At 37.1% G+C, this 17,748-nt stretch overlaps 1 protein-coding gene and 1 long non-coding RNA gene across 4 annotated transcripts in view; one reads left to right on the top strand and one right to left on the bottom strand.

Annotated features, from left to right (window-relative positions):
* The window catches only part of Zbtb20 (zinc finger and BTB domain containing 20), a 733,810-nt gene that overhangs the window by 543,409 nt on the left and 172,653 nt on the right, over nucleotides 1-17,748 (bottom strand). For all 3 annotated transcript variants that reach the window (XM_038344647.1, XM_038344639.1, XM_038344649.1), the window contains exon 3: nucleotides 14,167-14,211. The gene's annotated coding sequence lies outside the window, so the exon portion shown is untranslated. The remainder of the gene's footprint in view (nucleotides 1-14,166; nucleotides 14,212-17,748) is intronic.
* LOC119824495 lies at nucleotides 5,642-16,676 on the top strand. Its single transcript, XR_005287101.1, has 3 exons — nucleotides 5,642-5,686; nucleotides 15,415-15,838; nucleotides 16,305-16,676. It is a non-coding gene; the product is annotated as an uncharacterized LOC119824495 (long non-coding RNA).

Raw genomic sequence — 17,748 nt, 5'->3', positions numbered from 1 at the left:
ATATGATAATATTACTTTAAATAGTAATTGTTCAGGCTGCAGAGATAGCTCAGGAGCTAAGAACTCTTCCAGAACACCTGGATTTGATTCCCAGAACTCGCAAGGTAGCTAGCTCCCAAGCATTTGTCACTCCACTTTTAGGGGATCTGACACTTTCTTCTGGACTCTTTTGACATAGCACACACACACACACACACACACACACACACAGAGGCAAAAAACTCATATACATAAAATAAAAGTAAATATATCTTTTAAAAATGATGACTGACCTAAGGAGGAAAAAAAAGAGACTCAAGAATCCCTGAGTCCTCTGGAATCTGTTAGCAGAACCAACAGTGAAATTGCTAGAAAGAGCTTATAATAGACACAGATCAGATCCTTCCTTCTGCGGCCAAATCCACTCTGTTTTACAACACAAAGTCTGTCACATGTGACAGAGACATGGTTGCGAGTATTCAGTCCTCTCACACACTTTTCTTATGGTCCTGCTTGTTACTAGGAGAAAGAGAAGATCTAATAACCTGTGACAGACAAGTCAACACCAGGATCTCCCCTCCTGCAACACCTGTCAATATGCAGCCCTTGGCAACCTCTAAGTCTCTAGATGTCAGATTTCTGCAGCCCTTCCTAAAACTGGCTCCTTTACACGCCGTGTGCAGAGTGAGTGCTATTTTCTCTGAATGGCTATTCACGACTCCTATCCCCACTTCCATCCATTCTTTAGACTATTTTTTCCCATTGTATGTCATGAATATCACCAAGGACTTCGTAAATATATCCTCTTTGCCAGTTTATTATTTGTTTAGCAGTCTAAACATACCCATTCCAGTTATCATGTTTGCTGTGTAAAACACAGGATGGTTCTCTTACAATTCAGACTATTACTATTCTCTTATTATTCTTACTCTCTGGGGCCCAGGATCAAATCTTACCTATACCAGGAGGAAATCTGCAATCTAACTGGTATGAAAGGCCTGAAATTTCAGCTACATGAAAGGCTGAGGCAGAAAAACAGCAAGTTAAAGACCAGCTTGAATAACTGTCTTAAAACAAACAAACATAAAAACTAAAAAACGAGGCAAGGATATAGCTCGCTGGGAGGGTGCCTGCCCCAGCATGAATGAAGGCCTAGATTTAATCACCAGTGCCCAAAAGAAACAAGAAAATGATAATCTAGAAAAATATTTTCCAACTGGGTTTAGAAGAAGAGATAAACTAGGGTATATTCACCTAATTAATATGTTTTGGATAAAAATCATAATTTTGTATTTATAAATTCAAATTTTCATTTTAACTTCTTTTCTATAGCAAGGAGGTATAATGTTTATCTCTAAAATTTTTGTCCTATAATATGTTTGCAGAGAACAAAAGTTCACAAAGAAAACTATTTTGTTCAATAGCTAATGCAAGTAATATTTATATAATCATTTCACTAATTGTCTATTCCAAAGTTCAAATTTTGAAATTATTGACTTAAAGTTCTAATTATGAGGTAGGAAGGGTTAATAAATGCTTCCAGTGGTTTTCAATTATTTTTGGAATGACTGAACTCTACACTTCACTGTCTCTGACTACCTTCACACTAATAGTCTGATCCTTATTTACAGAGACCCAAAATTGCCTCCTTCTCTTAGGATCCAGTTAGGAGAAGTAGAAAGAACACAGGTTTCTGTTCTGTGGTAAGAGCTGTTTAAACCCTCCCCCAATCACTCATTGGCTACATAATATTAGCAAGTTACCTCTTGGTGGGCATGGAGGCACAAGCTTTTAATCTCAGCACTTAGGAAGCAAAGGCAGGTGGATCTCTGTTTGGGGCCAATGTAGTCTACAAAGTGAGTTCTAGGACAGTCAGTGATACACAGAGAAACCCTATCTCAACACCCCCACAAAAGGAAGTGACCCCTCTGGGCCATGCCTTGCAATTCTCTCCTGCAATGCTAGCCTCTCTGTCCTGATCGCTTAACAAATGTATATTTTGTAGATATAGTCTTAAAACAGAGTGATAGCAAACATTAAATACATTCATCAGATTGTCCTGTACTTTTAAGAGGCAATGGTGCTAAGTTCCAGGTGCACACTGCTAATCTTAGAGGAAAGAAAAATAAGGCGTTAATAAGTGAATGCATAGGATCATGGGAAAATCATTCTTGTTTTAAGATAAAACCTAAATCCAATATCTGGCATCTTTATAAGAAAAGGAGAAAGAACACAGAGACACACACAGAGGAGAAAGCCACGTACAGATGCATGAAGTTTAAAGTGGCAGTAACAATAGATGAGGAAAAGAGGGGGCCATCTGAACTCTGATAAACAGATTCCCCGCTTGAGCCAGCAGAAGGAATGTGGTGCTGCTGCATCTACACATGGATTTCTGACCTAAGAACTATAAAAAGTATGTTTCTATGGTTTTAAGCCACACATTTTGTAGCAATGTATTACATCAATGTCAGGTATGTCGTACATGGTCACCAGAGTTTTCAAGTCTAAGAAAGAGGAGAGACAAAAACATCTTACATACAGTTGGTGACTGCAAGGTCCCCAATAGACAGAAGATCACAGACCAATCAACTGGAGACCTTACTGAAAGTGTTGTCAGTGGTTTCTAAAGTAGCAAGTCAAACTAACTAACAAAGGCTACACTACCTGTACTTGGTGAGAGATAATATCACCCTTTCAACATAGCCAGAATCCAGTCCAATACTATTATTCATCTTTTAAAAATATAAAACTAATAGATTTGTATTTTTAAATTCTAAGTTATACTGAGGTGAATAGTTAATGAATATTGTATTATCACATATAATTAATACCAAGGTTATGTTTGAAATTACTTAATTGGACATAATTCAAGTCTTTCGCCTAATGAAAAATTGTTTATGCTGCTGAAGACTGAATTTAGAGAGTAAATGTACCAATTTTTGATCGACGAAAATTTGAATATGATTTCAAATGACAAATTTACAGGGGGAAAAATCAATTTTCTTTTGGCCTTGGGTATATACTATCCTGATACTGGCAATGACTCTAATAAGTATACATTGCTTTGCTAGGGGCATCAGCCTAGCATGATTAAAGGTTATGCTTGAAATGTCTCCTGATACACAAAGTTAACTATTTCCTAAGTAACACTGAAGTCAACTATCCTGTTTGCTCTAGAAATTTAAGGCACAGTAAAAATACTTCTAGTCCATTTTTAGTTTACTTATTTATTGTGTGTGTATATATATCTTTGTGTATAAATATATTTGTATACACATACATACACACACTAGCATTATATACACAATTCATGACATTTCATTTGTATTTTAATAAAGTTTGCCTGATGATCAGGGAGTAAAACAGTCTAAGCAGCCACACTAGTTTACTATAGAAACCGGGTGGTGCATAGCTTTAATCCCAGCCCTAGAGAAGAATATAAAACAGGAGGAGACAGCTCTCAGACACACTCTAATTCTGAGATTCTTGGAGACAGGATCACTATTTCAGACTGAAGTAGAGATAACAGCCAGTGGCTGACTCTGACCTTCAGGTTGAACAAAAATTCTTTGAGTTTTTATTAATTGTGCTACATAGATATAATCACTTAAAGCTCAAAATTCAGAGGATCCAAATTTTTCAATTCTGTAACTTTAAAAAAAGTCAGAACCTACATTAAAAACCTGTTTTTATGATTTTAACAACAGGAAAATGGTTAAAAAATCGTGTGTGGGGGGGTAAAATATCTTTTAATAGTTTTTTTCTTTGTATAAGGGCTCTAGCTATCCTGGAAATTGCTTTGTTGACCAGGCTGGCTTCATACTCACAGTGATCTACCTGCCTCTGCCTCCTTAGTGCTGGGACTAATGGTGTGTGCCACTACTGCTCTGCTCTGCTGTTCATACATCTTACCAGAATATCAGAACTGAGAAACTCCCTCAGATCCTCAAAATAATACATGAAGACATTCAGATTAATCTCTTCATGGTCAAAGAAATATTGAAGGAAGTTAGCCAGAAAACCACAAATGTTGTTAGTTTTTTAATACTAATTGGTATTCAGGAACTAATAAAAAAATCAAAATGTTTCTGTGGCTTATAAATTTTAGCCAAATTTCTGATCCAATCTCATCAAGTCTAAAGATGTAGACAAACTGTACTTACAAATCTAGACTGAAAATTTGATTTCTTTCTGAAACAAAGATCTTTCCACACTATAAGTTCAGTTAACATGTGGATATAAACAATGGGGTATTCAAACACAGTGAGGAAAAACAAATACAGTTGGGTAATGGTTCAAACAACGTGCACTGAATAATCAACTAGAGTTATAGGGGTGACGGCAAGAGGGAGAACCCATCTCAGAGGGCTTTAGTCTATTGACAACTCCATAGTCCAGATGAGGAACTCAGTCCAAGAGTACATGAAGAACTGCCCATTGCCACATTGGAGAAGTGGCATCAGACAATTCAAGCCCAGATCTATTCCTAATCCCTGCACTCTTCCTACTACATGAAGTTATTTTCTTCTTGTGAAACTTGAGATTTGCAGTAAAATGAACCAATACATGTAGAACAGAAATTACCCACATGAAATAATGTGCTTCAATGTTTATAAGACTACTTGTTTATTTATTTAAAAAATACTGTTTTATATGAACTTACAGAGAACAAAGACCTCTTTGAATACTCCCGATTATGAGTGAGAAGGTTTCTCAAACTGCTGAATCATAGATGGGAGGAAAAGAATAAAAACCCTTAAAGAAACATCATATGAGAGGCTAAACGTAGATAGGAGGAGTCAGTGATAATCTCTGTGAAGACATATTATATGATGAATAACACACCATGGCACAGTTGATAGTCTAGCAGAGAATTAAGCATTCATGTTTTACTGAGGTCTTATCATCATCATTGATTCTGCTAATAAATTCACATACACACTCATTTGCACACATTACTCCCTGGTTTCACAATGTTCCCTCTCATTTTCAGAAAATCAATTTCTATGTTTTATTTTTATTCAAGACTCATGTCAACTCCTAGCTTCTCCCTAGCAAGATCACAGAGATCTCTGTTCCCATAAACAGCTTTAGCAGTTAATAATGTCATACTTTCCCAGCAACTGTACGCAGGTTTCATATTACACACGGCTTCCATCAATTGGCAACGGTTGTCTACAGTGCTATCTTTAGGAGGATTCTGGGTCAGTGGCAAGAGAACCAAAATGGAATAGGGATGCATTCCATGGACAGTAGAGAAGAGAAAAGGGTATAACAATTCTAAGAAATTCCTTAGACATTGATCCTGCCTTATTTTGTCATTTAAAAATCTAAGCTATTTGTCTTCAAATACAAATATTACCTTTGGTTAAGACCACAGTACATTTTCTCCCAGCTCCGATGTGTTACAACGTGGTAACATTCTAATAATAATGAAATAGGCTTTTCCTACTCCTAGTTATTATTCTATTTCATAGCTTCTTGTAAAATACTTACCGTGTGGGACACTTCTGTATTTTGTCAATTATGTTTTAAATAAATGCTAATTGGCCAGTAGCCAGGCAGGAAGTATAGGTGGGACAACAAGACAGGAAGTAGAGGTGGGCCAATGAAAAAAGGAGAATTCTGAGAAGAGGAAAGCCCATTCCTCTGTAGTCCTGTCCAGACACAGAAGAGGCAAGATGTGACTACGCTGCTGAAAAAGGTACTGAGCCATGTGGCTAACACAGATAAGACTAATGGGCTAATATAAGTTATAAGAGTTAATAAGAAGCCTGAGCTAATGGGCCAACCAGTCTATCATTAATATAGACCTCTGTATGATTTCTTTGGGGCTAAACAGCTGTGGGACCTGGTGGTAGGACAGAAACTAGGCAGGACAAAAACTTCAGTCAACAAAAGAAACCTCAGTCAACATACTTCAACATTAAATCTTCTTTAGAAAAATTTTAAAACATATAAAATTTTAAAACAATACATTTTAAGAAAATATAAATTAACATCTCAACTCAAATAAACATCAGGATCCAGCAAGATTAGAGATTAAGTATATTCTGACAAAATAACTAAATGCAACAAAGAAAAGGTTATATAAATATATTGAAAATCGATATACAACTTTTAAAAATGGCAAATCTATATATATATATATATTTTTTAAAAAGCTCACCTCCTGAGATCCTAGGATTTTGATCTCTACTTTAGCATAGTGTATTATCCTGTACAGAGTGATTACTGAAACAATCCATGTCAATTAGTTTACTTCTTACATTATACAACGAGTCCCATTCTCCCCTCCCCCTGCTAAGAAAGTATATTTATCATATTCCACAACAGCTCAGAGTTTGTTATACATTAACTGCTCATTCTCTGTGCCAATAAGACTATACTGGAACAGTAAATGAATTTGGTTTGTTCATTTAAATGATTCTGCAAACCACAGGCTACCCAGTGGTCTAATGATAAGAGAGACCCAAAGCCACCTGATCACCATTATCCGGCCTGATTTTTTTGGACTCGTGGTCAATCCTGTCAGAATCTGCATACTGAGAAGAATGAGAAGGAAACATCTACCTCAGACATAATCATACAAAAGGGTTTTATTAATTCAGGCACCGGTGACTGTGTGGCGAGGCTGGAAGGGCTAGGATGTTTAAGAGCTGGAGTGCTGGAGCTACTGCTCCAAGACCAATGCTGGTTTTGGCACTTCTCTCACTCCAGTGAGTTGCAAAAACCAAGCAGGTGCTAGCAATCTGAGAGACCACATGCCAGCTACAGCTGCTTCAAACTGATTCAATTACATCTGCCTGAATAGTCCCAGGACATCAAACCAGTTGAAGAGATCCATAGGTTGCAAAGCGACATAGCCTCTCATGAGGTACAACAGTCCCTGAAGTAGGGGCTTACAAATATCCAGGTTTTGGTAGAAATGGTTTCCCCATCATTGCTAGGAAAAGGAGAAAAAAATGGGGTCTGTTTAATTTCTATTCCATTTAAAACTAAAAACTGGGTGGCAATACCATTAAAGGCCCCTTGGAATTTTTAGGTTTTAAACTGGACAGTGGCTGAAGTCTTAAGGGTCCCTCAAAGCAGCATAATTTTGTGAGAACATTTCCCAACCATTGGGCACAGCACATTTACAGAACATGCTCTTGGGATCCAGACTTTGCTCCAAACCTTGTTTGTACAAAAAGGGGCCAAGCAGCTGGGAAATTCTGGAGTGGAGTGTGTCCTCATTAGTTCCCATCTGCCACCAGAACTCAGCTCATGGCAAGTTTGGCTAAGTCCTGGTGTACTCAGGTCCAAATGTGGGTCAGTTTTAATTACACTATACAGAATTCAGCATGCACTTTTTAAATCCTTATTACATAGAACAGAGGAATGGGCAGCTCTCCAGCTAATCAATTTTTTAAAAGTACATATATGAAATTTTAATCCAGGCTAGACAGACAGTGGGTAGAAAACAATCTTATAAATGAGTACAATGGTTACTTAAGAAAATTATTAGTGAAACTGGGCCATGAGCTAGTTCTGTTTTGAAATTTCAAAGTGAGAAACAAAATGTTTTCAGTGGTAAGATGGGAAACTTACAGAAGGTACATAGGCTCCTTGTGCTTTAGTGCGAATGAGTAACAATCAGGCCATGGACAGGGTACAGCATGCACCTACAAAGGCAAAGACTCGCACAGAAGCACCAACTCCTTTCAATGTCTATCACTCAGAGCGATACTGCATAAAAGAGAAAAATCAGATGGTACCTGGTAAAAAGTGAAGAAAACAATGATGAAACAGAAAAATGAGACAAAAAAGAGGAAGGTAGGGAGAAAAAGACTGAGTGAGGGGTTAAGAGTGAGCTTGAGAGAGAAGAGAGGAGGAAGGGAAGGAGGAAAATGTCACAAGATAGGCTGAAAATGTATAGGGTAAGAGAGTCAAGGTATGTCCTGGTTCACAGTGACAATCATAACCACACAAATGGGGGACAGAATACATTCACAAAGCATGTACTTAGAATCCAACTTATCCAAATGTTTCACAAAATATGGGAGAGTTAAGGTACTAAGTTTTTAAAGATAACCATCAACAAATTTTAGGAGTGAAGACACAGGCAGACAATGGTTGGCCATCGACACAATAACATAGTGTTCCAATTTGGCATGGTCCTTGTAAGCGATCAGTATCATCTTAGAACACCCAAGACCAAGTTATTAACACAAAGGAGATTTATTTGCCCCAAAGAGAGAGAGAGCAGTGATAAGGGACAAAGACAGGAAATAGGGGAAGAGGAAGAAGGGGGAAAGGACAAGGAAAGGGAGAAAATATTTGTTCCAGGGAGACAAAGGACTGCTTCTAGACCGAGGACAGACAACGTGGCAAATACAAAAGCCAAAGTATATAAAGGTACAAGGGGAAATGCCATGTTAGGATTAACTGTTTAATTTTAACTGGGCATGTTAATTAGGTGAGCCGAGGGGGCTTTTGATTGCTGCACTTCAATACTTTGGTAGCTGGACCTTAGCAGTCGCCCTCAGAATGAGGAAGTGGCCAAATAAGAGAAAAAACCATTGTGACTAGCTTTAAAAATATAATCTAACACTTTTTAGCAAGGCAGATTGATGGAGGAGTGTCTATGTGTTACTTTCATTGGTTAATAAAGAAACTGCCTTGGCCCTTTAATTGGATAGAAAATTAGGTAGGCGGAGTAGACAGAACAGAATGCTGGGAAGAAGGAAAGTTAGGCAGTCGCCATGCTTCTCCTCTCCAAGACAGATGCAGGTTAAGATCTCTCCTGGTAAGCCACTAATTATGGGTTAAAGCAAGATGTGAGAATCAACCAATAAGAGGCTGAAACTAATGGGCCAGACAGTGTTTAAAAGAATACAGTTTCCATGTAATTATTTCGGGTGGAAAGCTAGCCAGGTGGCGGGCGCAGCTCCACAGCTCCTTGTACAGCAGAGGGAATAGGGGAGAAGGGCAAGGCCTGCCAGAGCCATGCTTGCCACACTTGAGCTGACCAGAGTACCTTCAGTCCTAGTTACACAACAAAGCACCACTAAAAATGCTCTAAGAATGTGAGATACTTTTGATTCAGTTATGAAAATATTTTTAAAAATATCATCTCAATAGGTTCATATCTAACATTTATTAGCTGTTTAGTGTTAACCAAGAGCTGGTATTCTACTCAGACATTCATTTTATCCCATATAAAATGGAAAAAAATAACATTTACCTAACTGTTACTATAAGTACTAGCAGTTACACATGCCTGTGTATACACACATACATACTGACTTCTGTTGAGGGAAATTAACATTGACCTATATTTGAGACTGAGTATACCAAGCCATTCAAATATTAATAAAACAATTCCAAGTTAATTTTGTCAATAAAAACAAAAGAATCTTGTTGGGAGCTGGAGAAATGGTTCATCAGTTAAAAGGGTGTACAGCACTTCTAGGGGACCAAAGTTTGGTTCCCTGAAACCATGTTGAGTGAATCATAATACCTGTAACTCTAGCTCGAGGAGATTTGACATTCTCTTCTGGCATCTGTAAACACCCGCATGTATGTGGTACACACACACACACACACACACACACACACACACACGAATGTTTATCAAAAATGCATATGACAGCCGGGTGGTAGTGCACACCTTTAATCTCGGAACTAGGGAGGCAGAAGCAGAAGGATCTCTGTGAGTTCAAGACCAGCCTGATATACAGAGCTAGTGAGACAGAGGCTCCAAAGATACACAGAGAAACCCTGTCTTGAAAAACAAACAAAAAAACAAAAAAAATGAATATGATAATGGAGTCCTAACTTCTAATACTAAAATATGTAAAATTATTTAGATATAAGTAATATGATTTGTCCTTTATTAAAAGAGAAATTTGAACACTAGGCAATCATAAATAGAGGGAAGACACTGTGGAGAGATATAGAAAAAAGATGTCGATTCATATGTCAACCAGCAAAGAGAAGTGATCAATGCTGTTTATAAAATTTGATTTCATACTTCAAAACTGCAAGGAAACAAATATTCACTTATGACAGTAAATTTGTACACCTTGGAATAAACATCTACTAATACCATGTTAACGTTGATCCGTCACGGTCAGAACTGTCTGTGACTCAAGACATATAAGTTCTATATTCTGTAGTGAAAAATAAAGTGTAAACAAACTGGAATTTCCGTGCCAGCTATTTTGAATCTGACTATCCTATATTCAAACATGAGCAAGAGATGCACAGCCCATGATTTTAAAATCATCATTGGCTCCCACTACATATCGTATCTAGGGTATTCACAGACATCTTAAATCGTTTGAACTCACATAAGCAGTAGATTCTTTCATGAGGAAACTGACTCTTCCAACAATTCCTCATACAAAGAATCCAAGGCCATCCACAAGCATAAGCATAAACTAAAATGATTCTGTCCATTTTGATTGTAATCTCACAAAAGTTTATGAGAACAGAATTACCGTATGATCCACCAATTCCACTTTTGGACTTTAAAAATGTAGAAAGTGGGTTCTTGAGGAGTTATGTGTATTCATGGGTTAACCACACAGAAAGACAAATATTTTGTTAATTTACCTATAGGGTTGTCAAATTATTGAGATGAAAGAAAACAAAACAAAACATAACTGATTTTCAAGAAGTGAAAGAAGGATAGAATGTGAAGTTCTTTTTAGTGTTTCCAACATTTCAAATTTCTAAGATGAACGGGTTTTATGGATAGTTTGCTGTAGTGGCTGAATAAGCATTATCCACACATTTAAAAACATTCAACTAGACACCTTAAAAAAAGCAAGGAGGGTAAATTTTATGTATAAATATTCTAGAATTATAAAAATGTAAAAAAATGAACATTAGTATCTTTTAATTCAGTAAACTGGTTGATGATTTTTATGAAATCTCCCTTAAAGTCAAAGAAGCATATTTATCTTTAGCTATTACTTCTGAGAAAATCTACTAGCCATTCCACACCAAGATGCCAGGTCCCTGCTAATTAAATGGTCTTCCTTCAATATCCAAAAGTCATCATGATGGTGGCAGCCGTAGTGTTAGAAGTGGGCACACAGAAAAGAAAGGTTTTTTAAAGCATGTGCTGTGTGCTACCATTGCACTAATATTTTACATGACCTATCTAACTTTCACTGCATTAATACAATCTAAATATTCTTCTAATTTTACAAATGAGGAACAAAAGAACAGAGATTCAACTGGGTCCCTTTAATAGTAAGTGGTGAAACTAAAAAAAATCCTATTGATGTATCCATGTTCTCCTCTTTGTCATTATGACCTTTCAAGATGAGGATGTTGATTTGTTTGTTACTGAGTCAAGCAAGGAGCAGGCACTCAATGGCTACATAGAATAAAAGAAGTAAATAAGGAGGGGAAGGGGTAGGAAGGATAGAATTACATTTAGTCAGGCTATCTTCTCAATAAGTATAGATTTTCTTCCTTTATTTACCTGTGAAATCACAGGGAAGCTGAGTCTCTGCCCTGGAATGTCCTATGGTTGACATTTTGTCTTTGAGATTTTACATAATCACTGCTATGCTGACATCTGTCTGCACTGTGACTAATGCTCTCTCTAGCTCACATATTTATGGCTAGTCTCTTAGTTTCTCATTTTGAGAGTAATGGAAATGTATAGCTTAACACTAAGGATAGGGATTATAAAACAGGTCCATGATACCGGAATTTTACCCAGTAATTAAAGGGAAAAAACTGTCCCCATAGGAAAAAAAATGCCCAAGTCTCATCAAACTTGAGAAGCCTAAACAGGACATATTCAGCATTTATTACTGGCTTGAGACCTGGAATCATTCTAAAGTGCTTACCTCAAGCTCCACAATGTAATCCTAGAAGGGCCCAGAGCAAGTCTTAGCTGCATTGTTTTGATATGACCTTTGTTATGTATTTGCAATTGGGATTTAGTGGTGGATAGAAACCATAATTATAAATATGTAGATAGTAAATACAGGCTCCATTATTTCTGCTTAGTAAGACAACTACACACGCTTTTAATATGTCCTGATCTTACCTTACCCAACGAAAGTCAAGACACATTTTATTTCTGTGGAAGCTGGTGAGCTAGAATTAGGCATGGAAGGAACATCATTAGTGTGGAAGGCTAAGTCCCGGATAATCTAACAGAGGGTTTGCTTATCCCTCTGCTCCAAAGAATTTCCAAGGTGCCATGGAACCTAAGTATGGATGCCTCAGAATTTGTGTGTATAATGGAGGAAAAATTACTTTCCTCATAGTCAAAAAAATCAGGATAAAGAAAATACTGGTATTTTAATTCTTGATCTATAACAATGACAACGGATTGATTTTACATCATCACTTGTTTTTAGAAACAAGATTTATCTATATTTTTGTTTCTATCTAACAAGCAATGTGAAAAGTTAAGTAAGCCCATCAATATTCATCCAAAATGCATTAACAGGCCACGTGTCTCTGGGGCACAGTCGCTCTAATTTCTAATACACTGTCAGCCAGGCATGCGTCATTCCATATGCATTCACTCAACACACACTGACCAACTGCTATGGACAAGGCACTATGTTAAGGAGACACAGGCGTGCCTCCACTTCTTTATGTGTATTCTCCTACTTCCCATGAGGTTAGCTCAGGCCATATTACACTGATTTATTATTTATAAACCAGATTCCATGTATGCTAACAGAAGGAAAAATACAGCAGCTCTACGACTTAAAATTTGTGTGATCAAATTCTCATGGAAAATCCCTAGTATTTCTAGGAGAATAATATAAGCCATATGAATAAATTTTCAATATCAGGAATCTGGGACAAATAAATAAATTAATTAAATACCTTTATATAAAATTCCAGCTGTTTTTATTTCACTTATAGAACGTTACCTACAGTAAATTCAATAACAGTTCAAGTCTCTTAAAGATATACTAATTTGTCAGAACATAAAGCCATTAACAAAAGAACCTTAATACCACTACCAGGAATTCTCGGAAAACACCAAGGAACATGATTTGCTTAAATGATAATATAGCTGCCTTAAAACTTCATGTGTATTTTAGCCCCTCTTCTAGGATTTACTATTTAATTTTCACTTTTTTCCCCAACCACTTCAACCCCAACTGCAGGAAAGACTTACATACAAGAAAAACAATATACTCTTGTGTTTTCTGAATATGCCCCATGTGTCCACTAATAGCCAAATGCTTTCAAATCTGTTCAGCTAAATGGATCAATAACTACATCCAGCCCCACATAGTGGGGCTGCCAACATGGTAAAATCAAGCCAAACACAAAATATCTCTCCTAGGACAAAAATTATCAACACAGTTTTCTCGAGAGATACATTCTCTGAGCTACACAGCACATACATTATCTAAGGCAGACATGACATGCAAAAATATTTGAGACACAAAACAAAGAATTAAGTAAAAATATTTGGACATGATAACCAGTGAGTTTTATAGTGGACCACTGTAACAGTCCATGGGCTATATCTCTTATCTCTCCAACTCAAGAGTACACAAACCACAAACACACAACAGCACAGGCAAACTGCTGACAAGCTTATCTGTGCTTCCTTCGCATATGACACAGCTGTGAGCACCAATTGAGCAGGTGCAACCAAGCTTTCGAGAATTCCTGCCTGTTGCCCAGGAACCACAACACAGCATGGCTGAAATTTTAAACAGGTGCAAATATTCCCACCCCTTCTCTATTTATCTGGTGCTTGAGAGAGTGCAAAAGAAAGTGGATCTGCAGGCACTCCCTACTCAAAGCAACCTCTACAAAAAGAGAAAATTGAAAACAATAAAGTTTGAAAATAAAAAAGAGATGTCAAAGGCTGACTCTTCAATGATCTGACCTCATATTGTCAGTCGCTTTAACAGTACAGTTCTATAAAAATACTGCGTAATCTTCACCAGATGAATGCTTTGTAATTAAAATTATTCTGCCTCATCAAATCTTAGAAATGTGTACCTGATTCTTACTGTGAACTGCAATGCAACGTATGTACAAAGTTACAGCTCTTTGGAACTGTCAATAAGACAATAGATCAAAAATTTAACATTTGCATATTACGACTTCAACAAACAATTTCAATATAGAAAATGTGATATATCCACAGTTGATACATACATTTAAATAGTCATAGGTAGGTCATACACATACCTGTGCAGGGTGAGGCACAAACAGACTTGCAATGTATCAGATACTCTGAAATGTAAAACAAAGAAGTCATCTAAGTAAAAATTAATGAACCAAAGCTAGAATTTATAGCGAGACAACTTCTGCAGAAAAGTAGGAAGGACTGCAGTGCATAAAGAAGGTGGAGTAGCTTATATGTATATGTGTCTATAGGCATTTCAGTCCACCCTAACTCATATATCTAAATGTATGTACAGAGTACCTCAGCAGGGTCACTCAGGGACTAATTTTCACCATGGCCCCTACAATACAAATGTTCTCACTAAAAGACAAGAAAAACACTATTTTTTTTTTCGCTTGGTGTTCTTCCAGGACTAATGCCTTGCTAATACAAATATGACTGCTGCTCTCTGAAACAAAACTCCTCCAGTTCATCTGTACTCATGCTGCTGGAACACTGGTGAGAAAGCAAAGTGCTTCCATAGAGCTGTACATACACACACACACACACACACACACACACACACACACACACGAAATAAAGAAAATTTTGAATGCTCCTTTACTTTGCTACAGCAGTGCTATTCCAGACTGAGTCCCTTAGAAGTCATCCTAGCACATGGGGTATGCATAATACCTCAGCCCAACACACATAGCTACCAGCAAAGCAGGGATTCATAAAGAAAACCATGAATGTTCATTAAAACTGCAGCTGATAATCACACTTGGAAAAAACTGAGTTTAGATGGTAGAACATTATAACAAAAAGGCTACTAGTGACAGTTTAATAATTCTTTTAAAATATAAAATAAAGTATAAAATGTATATGTCTAAACACAGCTGATAAAAGCAACATATAAAGGTCAGTAAACCTTGCTCAAAGGTGTGTATAGGTAATGATATTTATGATGGTTCAATAAAATACATAAAATGGACATGAGCATGTGATGAGGGATTCCCCTCTGTATGCTATGAATACCACTGGTTAATAAAGAATCTGCTTTGGGCCTATTAAAGCACAGAGTAGGGCAAGGCTGGAATTCCAGGCAGATGTAGAAAGATAGTAGGGGGAATCATTGAGACTCCATGTAGCCACTGCAGGAGATAGACGCCGGATCGCAGATTAAACCTTACCAGTAGGCCACATCCACATGGCAATGCACAGATTAATAGAGATGGGTTAATTTAATATGTAAGAGCTAGATAGAAATATGCTTAAGCTATTGGCCAAAAAGTATTGCAATTAATACATTTTCTGTGTGATTATTTCAGGTTTGGGTGGCCGGGAACTGTGCAGCTTCTGTCAAAAGACTGGTACGCCAAAGTGGGGCTGACTACATCCACATAAAACCTAAGAGAGCTTGGAAAGGAATTTAAGACACAAAAGAACAAAGTTAAGCATGGCTTTTTGATAGCCAGCATTTTTTTTCCCCGGATGGGCTCTGTTTGCTGACTGCAAATAGTAGTACCTCAGCTCATTTAACAGAAGACTTACTGACTCAGTATAAGAAACAGTGCCTTCCTGGTTTGTGCTGGAAGCATGAATTCTGACTCTTTCAGGAGGCTGGGCACTTAAATGGGGTTTGTGAGTAGGACACTACTGGTTGTGTAATGGTGACATAGACCCTCTGCAACCCTGAAGCTGGCGAAGCACGCATGGCTCTCAGAGGCCATGTTGGACTGGGTGGAGGCAAAGGTAAGGACCATAGAATTTTTCCTGGTCACGCCCTCTTAGCAATTAAAAAATAATTACAGATACAGCATGCAATAAAGACCAGTTCAGATGGAAAAGACCTCTAAATGGCTCACACAGTGTTGGATAAATGTACATAGGCTTGAAATTAGAAAAAGAATATAGTTAGTTATATAAAGAAGTAAATGGCTTTAAAAATGAAAGTCTTTAAAGAGACAGAGTAAGTAAAAAATCAAAGGAGTAAAAAAAAGCCATGTAAAGACGTAATATACACAGAGAGTTTAGATTATGTATACTATTGTGATTTCTTTGAGTTTTTTGACTGTGAATGAGTTAAGTACAGAGAGACATTTCATTGTACAGGTTGCTAAGCTAAACCAATATATATGTTTTAAAGGTATCTTGACGTCAAAATATGGTTCTAAGGATAGGTTGTTTTGGAAACAAGGTTCTCTTTTATTTCCTGTAGATGGATTCTTTCCAGACTAATGTGGTTTGATGGACCAAGATTCTCTGAAAGGTCTCCATGAATGTGAAAAACTACAGCTTACAGAGAACTACGCCCAAATTCCCAAAAATTGTTTATAAATGATTGTTTTATCTTAAACAGGGTTAATTGTAAGTGATTAATGGTCACAGTCAATTTCTGTGAAAAATGTAAGGGGGATATGATATAGAGATGAACACTTTGCATTGGTATGGATCTTGCTTTATTAATACAAATTTAAAGGTCAATTTTGTTATATGTATATTTATGCTTTAGATTCAGGTATTGCATTTGTGTGAAGCTCATTTAAAAATGTAATTTATAATTAAGAAATACAAGTTAATAGATAGTAATCTATAATAGTCAAGCTTATAGTTTCTAAATGTACAGAGAAATATTTCAGATGGATAGTTATTCTTCAAACCTTTCAAGACTTACAAAATATGGCATCTAAAATGTTTTAAGAACTTAGGAATTTTCATGGCAATGAGACACATCTGTTCCTGACAGCACCAATCTACTTCAAGAGGAAGATGGGCATTGAAGAAACTCCTTATGGAGCTAGGTAGCCATATGGTCAAGAAATTGCTCTTGCCTGAACTGCATAATGCTATGCTGTATAAACTGGACATGCAGGACCCACAAAAAATTGACTGCTGAACTTGTCTAAAGGTGAGATGGTCCCTTCAGGGTTCTTGCTTTATGAAAGAGTCTGCCAGAAATTCTGCAGGACACAGAAGAAAGTGACCAACAAACTGCCAAAATAGGTGGAATTGTCTTTGAAATTTCCTGCTTCATGGAAAAGTCTGTCAGATAATATTATATCCTTCTGGAGTCTTTGATGGAGTTGAAGACTAGATAGTTATAATTATAGTTTTCCTTATGATAAAAGATAATGTATATATGAATATTGTAATTATAATTCTTGCTTGGTAACTGATTTGTTGTATGTAATCTTGCTATGTTAAAGTTAAAACCTTCTTGCCGGGCGATGGTGGCTCACGCCTTTAATCCCAGCACTCGGGAGGCAGAGGCAGGTGATCTCTGTGAGTTCGAGACCAGCCTGGTCTACAAGAGCTAGTTCCAGGACAGGCTCTAAAGCCACAGAGAAACCCTGTCTCAAAAAACCAAAAAAAAAAGTTAAAACCTTCTTTTTGTTTTGATAGAAAAATGAAGGTGATGTGGGATTCCCCTCTGTATACTGTGAATACCATTAGTTAATAAAGAAGCTGCTTTGGGCCTAATGCAGCACAGAATGGTGAAAGGCAGGAATTCCAAGCAGAAAGATGTAGAGAGAAAACAGGTAGAGCCAATGAGAAACCATGTGGCCTCCACAGGAAATAGATGCCAGATACCAGACAGAACCTTACTGGTAGGCCACAACCACATGGCGATACAGAGATTAATAAAAATGGGTTAATTTAAT

The sequence above is a fragment of the Arvicola amphibius genome, chromosome 10 (genome assembly GCF_903992535.2).
Source record: "Arvicola amphibius chromosome 10, mArvAmp1.2, whole genome shotgun sequence".
Taxonomy (NCBI): Eukaryota; Metazoa; Chordata; class Mammalia; order Rodentia; family Cricetidae; genus Arvicola; species Arvicola amphibius.
This window is presented reverse-complemented; position numbering and strand designations above follow the sequence as displayed.